This window comes from Sander lucioperca, chromosome 1 (assembly GCF_008315115.2).
Source record: "Sander lucioperca isolate FBNREF2018 chromosome 1, SLUC_FBN_1.2, whole genome shotgun sequence".
Lineage (NCBI taxonomy): Eukaryota > Metazoa > Chordata > Actinopteri > Perciformes > Percidae > Sander > Sander lucioperca.
In genome coordinates, this window is record NC_050173.1 from 14,168,026 (window position 1) to 14,183,589 (window position 15,564).

The 15,564-nt window shown below is 40.4% G+C and overlaps 7 non-coding genes across 7 annotated transcripts; all 7 read left to right on the top strand.

The window, feature by feature from the left end:
* Positions 1–4,866: 4,866 nt before the first annotated feature.
* trnaw-cca lies at positions 4,867–4,938 on the top strand. Its single transcript has one exon. It is a non-coding gene; the product is annotated as a tRNA-Trp (tRNA).
* Positions 4,939–6,748: 1,810 nt separating this feature from the next.
* trnaw-cca lies at positions 6,749–6,820 on the top strand. The gene has a single exon. It is a non-coding gene; the product is annotated as a tRNA-Trp (tRNA).
* A 1,808-nt stretch (positions 6,821–8,628) lies between these two features.
* On the top strand, positions 8,629–8,700 carry trnaw-cca. The gene has a single exon. It is a non-coding gene; the product is annotated as a tRNA-Trp (tRNA).
* Positions 8,701–9,913: 1,213 nt separating this feature from the next.
* Positions 9,914–9,985, top strand: trnaw-cca. Its single transcript has one exon. It is a non-coding gene; the product is annotated as a tRNA-Trp (tRNA).
* Positions 9,986–11,811: 1,826 nt separating this feature from the next.
* trnaw-cca lies at positions 11,812–11,883 on the top strand. The gene has a single exon. It is a non-coding gene; the product is annotated as a tRNA-Trp (tRNA).
* A 1,226-nt stretch (positions 11,884–13,109) lies between these two features.
* trnaw-cca lies at positions 13,110–13,181 on the top strand. The gene has a single exon. It is a non-coding gene; the product is annotated as a tRNA-Trp (tRNA).
* Positions 13,182–14,395: 1,214 nt separating this feature from the next.
* On the top strand, positions 14,396–14,467 carry trnaw-cca. Its single transcript has one exon. It is a non-coding gene; the product is annotated as a tRNA-Trp (tRNA).
* The last annotated feature ends 1,097 nt before the right edge of the window (positions 14,468–15,564 follow it).

Sequence of the window (15,564 nt, forward strand, 5' to 3'; positions counted from 1 at the left end):
AGACATTACAGACATTACAGTTAGACATTACAGACATTGCAGTTAGACATTACAGCCATTACAGTTAGACATTACAGACATTACAGTTAGACATTACAGACATTACAGTTAGACATTACAGACATTACAGTTAGACATTACAGCCATTACAGTTAGACATTACAGACATTGCAGTTAGACATTACAGATATTGCAGTTAGACATTACAGGCATTACAGTTAGACATTACAGCCATTACAGTTGGACATTACAGACATTACAGTTAGACATTACAGACATTACAGTTAGACATTACAGCCATTACAGTTAGACATTACAGACATTACAGTTAGACATTACAGACATTACAGTTAGACATTACAGACATTACAGTTAGACATTACAGACATTACAGTTAGACATTACAGACATTACAGTTAGACATTACAGACATTGCAGTTAGACATTACAGACATTACAGTTAGACATTACAGCATTACAGTTAGACATTACAGCATACAGTTAGACATTACAGACATTGCAGTTAGACATTACAGCATTACAGTTAGACATTACAGACATTACAGTTAGACATTACAGACATTGCAGTTAGACATTACAGACATTACAGTTAGACATTACAGTTAGACATTACAGCCATTACAGTTAGACATTACAGCCATTACAGTTAGACATTACAGACATTACAGTTAGACATTACAGACATTACAGTTAGACAGCATTACAGTTAGACATTACAGACATTGCAGTTAGACATTACAGACATTACAGTTAGACATTACAGACATTACAGTTAGACAGCATTACAGTTAGACATTACAGACATTACAGTTAGACATTACAGACATTGCAGTTAGACATTACAGACATTACAGTTAGACATTACAGCCATTACAGTTAGACATTACAGCCATTACAGTTAGACATTACAGACATTGCAGTTAGACATTACAGACATTACAGTTAGACATTACAGCCATTACAGTTAGACATTACAGACATTACAGTTAGACATTACAGACATTACAGTTAGACATTACAGACATTACAGTTAGACATTACAGACATTACAGTTAGACATTACAGCCATTACAGTTAGACATTACAGACATTGCAGTTAGACATTACAGACATTACAGTTAGACATTACAGCCATTACAGTTAGACATTACAGGCATTACAGTTAGACATTACAGACATTGCAGTTAGACATTACAGCCTTCAGTTAGACATTACAGCCATTACAGTTAGACATTACAGCCATTACAGTTAGACATTACAGCCATTACAGTTAGACATTACAGACATTACAGTTAGACATTACAGACATTACAGTTAGACATTACAGACATTACAGTTAGACATTACAGACATTACAGTTAGACATTACAGACATTACAGTTAGACATTACAGACATTACAGTTAGACATTACAGACATTGCAGTTAGACATTACAGACATTACAGTTAGACATTACAGCCATTACAGTTAGACATTACAGACATTACAGTTAGACATTACAGACATTACAGTTAGACATTACAGACATTACAGATAGACATTACAGCCATTACAGTTAGACATTACAGACATTACAGTTAGACATTACAGACATTACAGTTAGACATTACAGACATTACAGTTAGACATTACAGACATTACAGTTAGACATTACAGACATTACAGTTAGACATTACAGACATTACAGTTAGACATTACAGACATTACAGTTAGACATTACAGCATTACAGTTAGACATTACAGACATTACAGTTAGACATTACAGACATTACAGTTAGACATTACAGACATTACAGTTAGACATTACAGACATTACAGTTAGACATTACAGCCATTACAGTTAGACATTACAGCCATTACAGTTAGACATTACAGACATTACAGTTAGACATTACAGACATTACAGTTAGACATTACAGCCATTACAGTTAGACAGCATTACAGTTAGACATTACAGACATTGCAGTTAGACATTACAGCCATTACAGTTAGACATTACAGCCATTACAGTTAGACATTACAGACATTACAGTTAGACATTACAGACATTACAGTTAGACATTACAGACATTACAGTTAGACATTACAGCCATTACAGTTAGACATTACAGACATTACAGTTAGACATTACAGACATTACAGTTAGACATTACAGACATTACAGTTAGACATTACAGCCATTACAGTTAGACATTACATGCATTACAGTTAGACATTACAGACATTACAGTTAGACATTACAGGCATTACAGTTAGACATTACAGACATTGCAGTTAGACATTACAGACATTACAGTTAGACATTACAGACATTACAGTTAGACATTACAGCCATTACAGTTAGACATTACAGGCATTACAGTTAGACATTACAGACATTACAGTTAGACATTACAGACATTACAGTTAGACATTACAGACATTACATGCATTACAGTTAGACATTACAGACATTACAGTTAGACATTACAGCCATTACAGTTAGACATTACAGACATTACAGTTAGACATTACAGACATTACAGTTAGACATTACAGCCATTACAGTTAGACATTACAGCCATTACAGTTAGACATTACAGACATTGCAGTTAGACATTACAGACATTACAGTTAGACAGCATTACAGTTAGACATTACAGACATTGCAGTTAGACATTACAGACATTGCAGTTAGACATTACAGACATTACAGTTAGACATTACAGACATTACAGTTAGACATTACAGACATTACAGTTAGACATTACAGACATTACAGTTAGACATTACAGCCATTACAGTTAGACATTACAGACATTACAGTTAGACATTACAGACATTGCAGTTAGACATTACAGACATTACAGTTAGACATTACAGACATTACAGTTAGACATTACAGACATTACAGTTAGACATTACAGCCATTACAGTTAGACATTACAGACATTACAGTTAGACATTACAGACATTGCAGTTAGACATTACAGACATTACAGTTAGACATTACAGCATTACAGTTAGACATTACAGACATTACAGTTAGACATTACAGACATTACAGTTAGACATTACAGCCATTACAGTTAGACATTACAGACATTACAGTTAGACATTACAGACATTACAGTTAGACATTACAGACATTACAGTTAGACATTACAGACATTACAGTTAGACATTACAGCCATTACAGTTAGACATTACAGACATTACAGTTAGACATTACAGACATTACAGTTAGACATTACAGACATTGCAGTTAGACATTACAGCCATTACAGTTAGACATTACAGACATTACAGTTAGACATTACAGACATTACAGTTAGACATTACAGACATTACAGTTAGACATTACAGACATTGAAGTTAGACATTACAGTTAGACATTACAGACATTACAGTTAGACATTACAGACATTACAGTTAGACATTACAGACATTACAGTTAGACATTACAGACATTACAGTTAGACATTACAGACATTGCAGTTAGACATTACAGACATTACAGTTAGACATTACAGACATTACAGTTAGACATTACAGACATTACAGTTAGACATTACAGCCTTACAGTTAGACATTACAGGCATTACAGTTAGACATTACAGACATTACAGTTAGACATTACAGCACATTTACAGTTAGACATTACAGACATTACAGTTAGACATTACAGCCATTACAGTTAGACATTACAGACATTACAGTTAGACATTACAGTTAGACATTACAGCCATTACAGTTAGACATTACAGCCATTACAGTTAGACATTACAGGCATTACAGTTAGACATTACAGACATTGCAGTTAGACATTACAGACATTACAGTTAGACATTACAGCCATTACAGTTAGACATTACAGCCATTACAGTTAGACATTACAGACATTACAGTTAGACATTACAGACATTACAGTTAGACATTACAGACATTACAGTTAGACATTACAGACATTGCAGTTAGACATTACAGACATTACAGTTAGACATTACAGCCATTACAGTTAGACATTACAGCCATTACAGTTAGACATTACAGGCATAGCAGTAGACATACGCATTACAGTTAGACATACAGGTCACGACAGTTAGAGCTACAGCTTGGACATACAGACATAGCAGTTAGACATTACAGCATTGCGTTAGACATTACCCGCCAGGACACGTTGGACCTCATTACAGCCATTGCAGTCAGATCACAGTATCAGCCAGTACAGTTAGACCCAGAAAGCAATCCACAGTTCAGACCATTACACATTACAGTTACGCAGGTACAGGCCTTTTTATAAAGCGCTAGACATGTTACAGGACATTATGCAGTCTACCCGACCATTATCTAGCCATTACAGNGATTCTGGCCAATATTTATACACAGTACAGCATACCTACTACAATACATTAGACTACTCCACTGCCCACGGCGGGTCTCTGGCCACAGTCTTAATGGTAATGCTAATATTCACATTATAATGTCACTACACTTTCCGCCTTTTTTTAATAGATAGGATAGATAGATAGATATAAAAGGGGAGAGAGAGGACCAAGACATGCAGGAAACTGTCACAGGCCGGATTCGACTAGACCTTCTGCATCAAGGAATAAACCTCTTTAGGCCTACATGTGCGCCTGCTCTACCAACTGAGCTAACTGGCCACGATCAGCTACTCTTTGGTCTTCTAGTAGATAACTCCTGCCCTGCCTGAACGCTGTTATATTTGTGTCTCTGGATTTTGACCTCATCATTGTTCACATAAACCCATGGTGTCAGAGAGTCACAGTCATAGAGTGTGTTGTGCTGTACTCTTGTCACAACTGTGAGTTTCCCAGGAGACCTAGGTGAGCTCACTGTGTGACCTTGTGGCGCAACGGTAGCGCGTCTGACTCCAGATCAGAAGGTTGCGTGTTCAAATCACGTCAGGGTCAAAGGTTTTCACACCCATTTCATGATATTACAATTACACAGTCTGTTCCCTTCAACTTGTTGTCAGAATCTAAATACAGCTGTTTATGTGACTGTATTGTGTGTATTGTTACATTGCTAGGAAAAAGCCAACATTGGGGTTTTCTTACCCAAGGTCCTTTTCTAACCAGGAGTCATTTGACTAAACTGTCTTATTGTCATCTGGTGTATGGATGAAATGCCTCTATTACAGCAATTCCAAACAATGTGAATATGTGGAGCTCCATCAGACCAACTGTTAGCTATACTTTATAATATATGCAAGCCAACACACATTACAGTCTATAGTACTCCACAGTGCTGTTGAGATAGGTCTGGCAATGCGAGACTACAGTCTATATACAGTATAACTGTATCGGCCGATACGCAAGTTCAGGTATCAGAATCGGTATCGCGAAGCAAAACAGGGTATCGGGCCATCTCTAATTTTAATTCCCAGAAATCCTCTGCAATGATGGCAGTAAACTGACTTTGGTCACCAACATGGTTTTATAGCAAAACATAAGGACAGAGGAAGCTAAGGATCTAAGGTTGGTAAGTCTAAATTTACCTGGACACAGCTATTGATTGTGTTTCCTGCCAATACACTGACAATGTGTAATAATGTACAGAAATCTGGCACAGTATATGCTCACCTCTGTCTCCCCTGATTTGAATCTCTGTCAAGTTAAGTCTGCTCTCCACTGAGTCCATCTCAACCATCTTTGAAACCAATCAGGGAGGAAAAACACAACTCTGGTCAGGGTGGACTTTACTCTACTGTGTAGAGCCTCCTCCTGCACAATACAGGTTTCACTTAAGCAGCATATTGACAGATCAAAAGGGAAGACAAGTCCCCCAACCCCTCTGCCTGATGATCCTGTTTACAGACTTTGGGAAAAATCTGTTTTTTGCAGCAATGTGCAGTGAAGCAGAAGAAATGATTGAGAATGAAAGAGAGGCTACGATGGCTGAAGTTGCCCACGGCCAGTGGTGTAGTCTACGTGATACGCAGGTATACGCAGTATACCCACTAAGAAAGCTCCAGGATTTCCATATACCCACTTAAAAATGCCCAATGACACGCAACAACAAACTTTTTTTATTATATTTATGATATATTTTCAATTGTCATCCATGTTTTCCTTCTTCACATAGGCTAAATAAAGGTATTTCCGCCATAAATTGGTGCATAAAAGTGTATCAGAATACAGGAAATGAAATCGTTGATGCTCAAAACTTCCCTGGGGGAGGACACCCTGACCCCCCACTATGATATGCCCCCCCCCCAAATTCAGATTCTGGCCAATATTTATACACAGTACAGCATACCTACTACAATACATTAGACTACACCACTGCCCACGGCGGGTCTGTGGTCACAGTCTTAATGGTAATGCTAATATTCACATTATAATGTCACTACACTTTCCGCCTTTTTTTAATAGATAGGATAGATAGATAGATAAGGGGAGAGAGAGGACCAAGACATGCAGGAAACTGTCACAGGCCGGATTCGACTAGACCTTCTGCATCGAGGAATAAACCTCTTTAGGCCTATATGTGCGCCTGCTCTACCAACTGAGCTAACTGGCCACGATCAGCTACTCTTTGGTCTTCTAGTAGATAACTCCGGCCCTGCCTGAACACTGTTATATTTGTGGCTCTGGATTTTGACCTCATCATTGTTCACATAAACCCATGGTGTCAGAGAGTCACAGTCATAGAGTGTGTTGTGCTGTACTCTTGTCACAACTGTGAGTTTCCCAGGAGACCTAGGTGAGCTCACTGTGGGACCTTGTGGCGCAACGGTAGCGCGTCTGACTCCAGATCAGAAGGTTGCGTGTTCAAATCACGTCAGGGTCAAAGGTTTTCACAGAGTCTGTTCCCTTCAACTTGTTGTCAGAATCTAAATACAGCTGTTTATGTGACTGTATTGTGTGTATTGTTACATTGCTAGGAAAAAGCCAACATTGGGGTTTTCTTACCCAAGGTCCTTTTCTAACCAGGAGTCATTTGACTAAACTGTCTTATTGTCATCTGGTGTATGGATGAAATGCCTCTATTACAGCAATTCCAAACAATGTGAATATGTGGAGCTCCATCAGACCAACTGTTAGCTATACTTTATAATATATGCAAGCCAACACACATTACAGTCTATAGTACTCCACAGTGCTGTTGAGATAGGTCTGGCAATGCGAGACTACAGTCTATATACAGTATAACTGTATCGGCCGATACGCAAGTTCAGGTATCAGAATCGGTATCGCGAAGCAAAACAGGGTATCGGGCCATCTCTAATTTTAATTCCCAGAAATCCTCTGCAATGATGGCAGTAAACTGACTTTGGTCACCAACATGGTTTTATAGCTAAACATAAGGACAGAGGAAGCTAAGGATCTAAGGTTGGTAAGTCTAAATTTACCTGGACACAGCTATTGATTGTGTTTCCTGCCAATACACTGACAATGTGTAGTAATGTACAGAAATCTGGCACAGTATATGCTCACCTCTGTCTCCCCTGATTTGAATCTCTGTCAAGTTAAGTCTGCTCTCCACTGAGTCCATCTCAACCATCTTTGAAACCAATCAGGGAGGAAAAACACAACTCTGGTCAGGGTGGACTTTACTCTACTGTGTAGAGCCTCCTCCTGCACAATACAGGTTTCACTTAAGCAGCATATTGACAGGTCAAAAGGGAAGACAAGTCCCCCAACCCCTCTGCCTGATGATCCTGTTTACAGACTTTGGGAAAAATCTGTTTTTTGCAGCAATGTGCAGTGAAGCAGAAGAAATGATTGAGAATGAAAGAGAGGCTACGATGGCTGAAGTTGCCCACGGCCAGTGGTGTAGTCTACGTGATACGCAGGTATACGCAGTATACCCACTAAGAAAGCTCCAGGATTTCCATATACCCACTTAAAAATGCCCAATGACATGCAACAACATACTTTTTTTATTATATTTTTGATATATTTTCAATTGTCATCCATGTTTTCCTTCTTCACATAGGCTAAATAAAGGTATTTCCGCCATAAATTGGTGCATAAAAGTGTATCAGAATACAGGAAATGAAATCGTTGATGCTCAAAACTTCCCTGGGGGAGGACACCCTGACCCCCCACTATGATATGCCCCCCCCAAATTCAGATTCTGGCCAATATTTATATACAGTACAGTATACCTACTACAATACATTAGACTACACCACTGCCCACGGCGGGTCTGCGGTCACAGTCTTAATGGTAAGGCTAATATTCACATTATAATGTCACTACACTTTCCGCCTTTTTTTAATAGATAGATAGATAGATAGATAGATAGATAGGAGAGCTCAGATATGAAAGGGGAGAGAGAGGAGCAAGACAAGTAGGAAACCGTCACAGGCCAGACTCGACTAGACCTTCTGCGTCGAGGAATAAACCTCTTTAGGCCTATATGTGCGCCTGCTCTACCAACTGAGCTAACTGGCCACGATCAGCTACTCTTTGGTCTTCTAGTAGATAACTCCGGCCCTACCTGAACACTGTTATATTTGTGGCTTTGGATTTTGACCTCATCATTGTTCACATAAACCCATGGTGTCATAGAGTCACAGTTGTAGAGTGTGTTGTGCTGTACTCTTGTCACAACTGTGAGTTTCCCAGGAGACCTAGAAGAGCTTTCTGTGTGACTTTGTGGCGCAATGGTAGCGCGTCTGACTCCAGATCAGAAGGTTGCGTGTACAAATCACGTCAGGGTCAAAGGTTTTCACACCTATTTCATGACATTACGATTACAGCGTCTGGTGCCTTCCACTTGTTGTCAGAACCTAAATACAGCTGTTTATGTGACTGGATTGTGTGTATTGTTACATTGCTAGGAAAAAGCCAACATTGGGAATTTCTTACCTGAGGTCCTTTTCTAACCAGGAGTTATTTTACTAAACTATCTTATTGTCATCTGGTGGATGGATGAAATGCCTCTATTACAGCAGTTTCAAACAATGTGAATACGTGGAGCTCCATCAGACCAACTGTTAGCTATACTTTATAATATATGCAAGCCAACACACATTACAGTCTATAGTACTCCACAGTGCTGTTGAGACAGGTCTGGCAATGCGAGAGAACGAAAGAGAGGCTACGATGGCTGAAGTTGCCCACGGCCAGTGGTGTAGTCTACGTGATACGCAGGTATACGCAGTATACCCACTAAGAAAGCTCCAGGATTTCCATATACCCACTTAAAAATGCCCAATGACACGCAACAACAAACTTTTTTTATTATATTTATGATATATTTTCAATTGTCATCCATGTTTTCCTTCTTCACATAGGCTAAATAAAGGTATTTCCGCCATAAATTGGTGCATAAAAGTGTATCAGAATACAGGAAATGAAATCGTTGATGCTCAAAACTTCCCTGGGGGAGGACACCCTGACCCCCCACTATGATATGCCCCCCCCCCCCAAATTCAGATTCTGGCCAATATTTATACACAGTACAGCATACCTACTACAATACATTAGACTACACCACTGCCCACGGCGGGTCTCTGGCCACAGTCTTAATGGTAATGCTAATATTCACATTATAATGTCACTACACTTTCCGCCTTTTTTTAATAGATAGGATAGATAGATAGATAAGGGGAGAGAGAGGACCAAGACATGCAGGAAACTGTCACAGGCCGGATTCGACTAGACCTTCTGCATCGAGGAATAAACCTCTTTAGGCCTACATGTGCGCCTGCTCTACCAACTGAGCTAACTGGCCACGATCAGCTACTCTTTGGTCTTCTAGTAGATAACTCCGGCCCTGCCTGAACACTGTTATATTTGTGGCTCTGGATTTTGACCTCATCATTGTTCACATAAACCCATGGTGTCAGAGAGTCACAGTCATAGAGTGTGTTGTGCTGTACTCTTGTCACAACTGTGAGTTTCCCAGGAGACCTAGGTGAGCTCACTGTGGGACCTTGTGGCGCAACGGTAGCGCGTCTGACTCCAGATCAGAAGGTTGCGTGTTCAAATCACGTCAGGGTCAAAGGTTTTCACACCCATTTCATGATATTACAATTACACAGTCTGTTCCCTTCAACTTGTTGTCAGAATCTAAATACAGCTGTTTATGTGACTGTATTGTGTGTATTGTTACATTGCTAGGAAAAAGCCAACATTGGGGTTTTCTTACCCAAGGTCCTTTTCTAACCAGGAGTCATTTGACTAAACTGTCTTATTGTCATCTGGTGTATGGATGAAATGCCTCTATTACAGCAATTCCAAACAATGTGAATATGTGGAGCTCCATCAGACCAACTGTTAGCTATACTTTATAATATATGCAAGCCAACACACATTACAGTCTATAGTACTCCACAGTGCTGTTGAGATAGGTCTGGCAATGCGAGACTACAGTCTATATACAGTATAACTGTATCGGCCGATACGCAAGTTCAGGTATCAGAATCGGTATCGCGAAGCAAAACAGGGTATCGGGCCATCTCTAATTTTAATTCCCAGAAATCCTCTGCAATGATGGCAGTAAACTGACTTTGGTCACCAACATGGTTTTATAGCAAAACATAAGGACAGAGGAAGCTAAGGATCTAAGGTTGGTAAGTCTAAATTTACCTGGACACAGCTATTGATTGTGTTTCCTGCCAATACACTGACAATGTGTAGTAATGTACAGAAATCTGGCACAGTATATGCTCACCTCTGTCTCCCCTGATTTGAATCTCTGTCAAGTTAAGTCTGCTCTCCACTGAGTCCATCTCAACCATCTTTGAAACCAATCAGGGAGGAAAAACACAACTCTGGTCAGGGTGGACTTTACTCTACTGTGTAGAGCCTCCTCCTGCACAATACAGGTTTCACTTAAGCAGCATATTGACAGGTCAAAAGGGAAGACAAGTCCCCCAACCCCTCTGCCTGATGATCCTGTTTACAGACTTTGGGAAAAATCTGTTTTTTGCAGCAATGTGCAGTGAAGCAGAAGAAATGATTGAGAATGAAAGAGAGGCTACGATGGCTGAAGTTGCCCACGGCCAGTGGTGTAGTCTACGTGATACGCAGGTATACGCAGTATACCCACTAAGAAAGCTCCAGGATTTCCATATACCCACTTAAAAATGCCCAATGACATGCAACAACATACTTTTTTTATTATATTTTGATATATTTTCAATTGTCATCCATGTTTTCCTTCTTCACATAGGCTAAATAAAGGTATTTCCGCCATAAATTGGTGCATAAAAGTGTATCAGAATACAGGAAATGAAATCGTTGATGCTCAAAACTTCCCTGGGGGAGGACACCCTGACCCCCCACTATGATATGCCCCCCCCCCCAAATTCTGATTCTGGCCAATATTTATATACAGTACAGTATACCTACTACAATACATTAGACTACACCACTGCCCACGGCGGGTCTGCGGTCACAGTCTTAATGGTAAGGCTAATATTCACATTATAATGTCACTACACTTTCCGCCTTTTTTAATAGATAGATAGATAGATAGATAGGAGAGCTCAGATATGAAAGGGGAGAGAGAGGAGCAAGACAAGTAGGAAACCGTCACAGGCCAGACTCGACTAGACCTTCTGCATCGAGGAATAAACCTCTTTAGGCCTATATGTGCGCCTGCTCTACCAACTGAGCTAACTGGCCACGATCAGCTACTCTTTGGTCTTCTAGTAGATAACTCCGGCCCTACCTGAACACTGTTATATTTGTGGCTTTGGATTTTGACCTCATCATTGTTCACATAAACCCATGGTGTCATAGAGTCACAGTTGTAGAGTGTGTTGTGCTGTACTCTTGTCACAACTGTGAGTTTCCCAGGAGACCTAGATGAGCTTTCTGTGTGACTTTGTGGCGCAATGGTAGGGCGTCTGACTCCAGATCAGAAGGTTGCGTGTTCAAATCACGTCAGGGTCAAAGGTTTTCACACCTATTTCATGACATACAATACAGCATCTGGTTCCTTCCACTTGTTGTCAGAACCTAAATACAGCTGTTTATGTGACTGGATTGTGTGTATTGTTACATTGCTAGGTAAAAGCCAACATTGGGAATTTCTTACCTGAGGTCCTTTTCTAACCAGGAGTTATTTTACTAAACTATCTTATTGTCATCTGGTGGATGGATGAAATGCGTCTATTACAGCAGTTTCAAACAATGTGAATACGTGGAGCTCCATCAGACCAACTGTTAGCTATACTTTATAATATATGCAAGCCAACACACATTACAGTCTATAGTACTCCACAGTGCTGTTGAGATAGGTCTGGCAATGCGAGAGAACGAAAGAGAGGCTACGATGGCTGAAGTTGCCCACGGCCAGTGGTGTAGTCTACGTGATACGCAGGTATACGCAGTATACCCACTAAGAAAGCTCCAGGATTTCCATATACCCACTTAAAAATGCCCAATGACATGCAACAACATACTTTTTTTATTATATTTTTGATATATTTTCAATTGTCATCCATGTTTTCCTTCTTCACATAGGCTAAATAAAGGTATTTCCGCCATAAATTGGTGCATAAAAGTGTATCAGAATACAGGAAATGAAATCGTTGATGCTCAAAACTTCCCTGGGGGAGGACACCCTGACCCCCCACTATGATATGCCAAATTCAGATTCTGGCCAATATTTATATACAGTACAGTATACCTACTACAATACATTAGACTACACCACTGCCCACGGCGGGTCTGCGGTCACAGTCTTAATGGTAAGGCTAATATTCACATTATAATGTCACTACACTTTCCGCCTTTTTTTAATAGATAGATAGATAGATAGATAGATAGATAGGAGAGCTCAGATATGAAAGGGGAGAGAGAGGAGCAAGACAAGTAGGAAACCGTCACAGGCCAGACTCGACTAGACCTTCTGCGTCGAGGAATAAACCTCTTTAGGCCTATATGTGCGCCTGCTCTACCAACTGAGCTAACTGGCCACGATCAGCTACTCTTTGGTCTTCTAGTAGATAACTCCGGCCCTACCTGAACACTGTTATATTTGTGGCTTTGGATTTTGACCTCATCATTGTTCACATAAACCCATGGTGTCATAGAGTCACAGTTGTAGAGTGTGTTGTGCTGTACTCTTGTCACAACTGTGAGTTTCCCAGGAGACCTGGAAGAGCTTTCTGTGTGACTTTGTGGCGCAATGGTAGCGCGTCTGACTCCAGATCAGAAGGTTGCGTGTTCAAATCACGTCAGGGTCAAAGGTTTTCACACCTATTTCATGACATTACGATTACAGCGTCTGGTGCCTTCCACTTGTTGTCAGAACCTAAATACAGCTGTTTATGTGACTGGATTGTGTGTATTGTTACATTGCTAGGAAAAAGCCAACATTGGGAATTTCTTACCTGAGGTCCTTTTCTAACCAGGAGTTATTTTACTAAACTATCTTATTGTCATCTGGTGGATGGATGAAATGCGTCTATTACAGCAGTTTCAAACAATGTGAATACGTGGAGCTCCATCAGACCAACTGTTAGCTATACTTTATAATATATGCAAGCCAACACACATTACAGTCTATAGTACTCCACAGTGCTGTTGAGACAGGTCTGGCAATGCGAGAGAACGAAAGAGAGGCTACGATGGCTGAAGTTGCCCACGGCCAGTGGTGTAGTCTACGTGATACGCAGGTATACGCAGTATACCCACTAAGAAAGCTCCAGGATTTCCATATACCCACTTAAAAATGCCCAATGACACGCAACAACAAACTTTTTTTATTATATTTATGATATATTTTCAATTGTCATCCATGTTTTCCTTCTTCACATAGGCTAAATAAAGGTATTTCCGCCATAAATTGGTGCATAAAAGTGTATCAGAATACAGGAAATGAAATCGTTGATGCTCAAAACTTCCCTGGGGGAGGACACCCTGACCCCCCACTATGATATGCCCCCCCTCCCCCAAATTCAGATTCTGGCCAATATTTATATACAGTACAGTATACCTACTACAATACATTAGACTACTCCACTGCCCACGGCGGGTCTCTGGCCACAGTCTTAATGGTAATGCTAATATTCACATTATAATGTCACTACACTTTCCGCCTTTTTTTAATAGATAGGATAGATAGATAGATAAGGGGAGAGAGAGGACCAAGACATGCAGGAAACTGTCACAGGCCGGATTCGACTAGACCTTCTGCATCGAGGAATAAACCTCTTTAGGCCTATATGTGCGCCTGCTCTACCAACTGAGCTAACTGGCCACGATCAGCTACTCTTTGGTCTTCTAGTAGATAACTCCGGCCCTGCCTGAACACTGTTATATTTGTGGCTCTGGATTTTGACCTCATCATTGTTCACATAAACCCATGGTGTCAGAGAGTCACAGTCATAGAGTGTGTTGTGCTGTACTCTTGTCACAACTGTGAGTTTCCCAGGAGACCTAGGTGAGCTCACTGTGGGACCTTGTGGCGCAACGGTAGCGCGTCTGACTCCAGATCAGAAGGTTGCGTGTTCAAATCACGTCAGGGTCAAAGGTTTTCACACCCATTTCATGATATTACAATTACACAGTCTGTTCCCTTCAACTTGTTGTCAGAATCTAAATACAGCTGTTTATGTGACTGTATTGTGTGTATTGTTACATTGCTAGGAAAAAGCCAACATTGGGGTTTTCTTACCCAAGGTCCTTTTCTAACCAGGAGTCATTTGACTAAACTGTCTTATTGTCATCTGGTGTATGGATGAAATGCCTCTATTACAGCAATTCCAAACAATGTGAATATGTGGAGCTCCATCAGACCAACTGTTAGCTATACTTTATAATATATGCAAGCCAACACACATTACAGTCTATAGTACTCCACAGTGCTGTTGAGATAGGTCTGGCAATGCGAGACTACAGTCTATATACAGTATAACTGTATCGGCCGATACGCAAGTTCAGGTATCAGAATCGGTATCGCGAAGCAAAACAGGGTATCGGGCCATCTCTAATTTTAATTCCCAGAAATCCTCTGCAATGATGGCAGTAAACTGACTTTGGTCACCAACATGGTTTTATAGCAAAACATAAGGACAGAGGAAGCTAAGGATCTAAGGTTGGTAAGTCTAAATTTACCTGGACACAGCTATTGATTGTGTTTCCTGCCAATACACTGACAATGTGTAGTAATGTACAGAAATCTGGCACAGTATATGCTCACCTCTGTCTCCCCTGATTTGAATCTCTGTCAAGTTAAGTCTGCTCTCCACTGAGTCCATCTCAACCATCTTTGAAACCAATCAGGGAGGAAAAACACAACTCTGGTCAGGGTGGACTTTACTCTACTGTGTAGAGCCTCCTCCTGCACAATACAGGTTTCACTTAAGCAGCATATTGACAGGTCAAAAGGGAAGACAAGTCCCCCAACCCCTCTGCCTGATGATCCTGTTTACAGACTTTGGGAAAAATCTGTTTTTTGCAGCAATGTGCAGTGAAGCAGAAGAAATGATTGAGAATGAAAGAGAGGCTACGATGGCTGAAGTTGCCCACGGCCAGTGGTGTAGTCTACGTGATACGCAGGTATACGCAGTATACCCACTAAGAAAGCTCCAGGATTTCCATATACCCACTTAAAAATGCCCAATG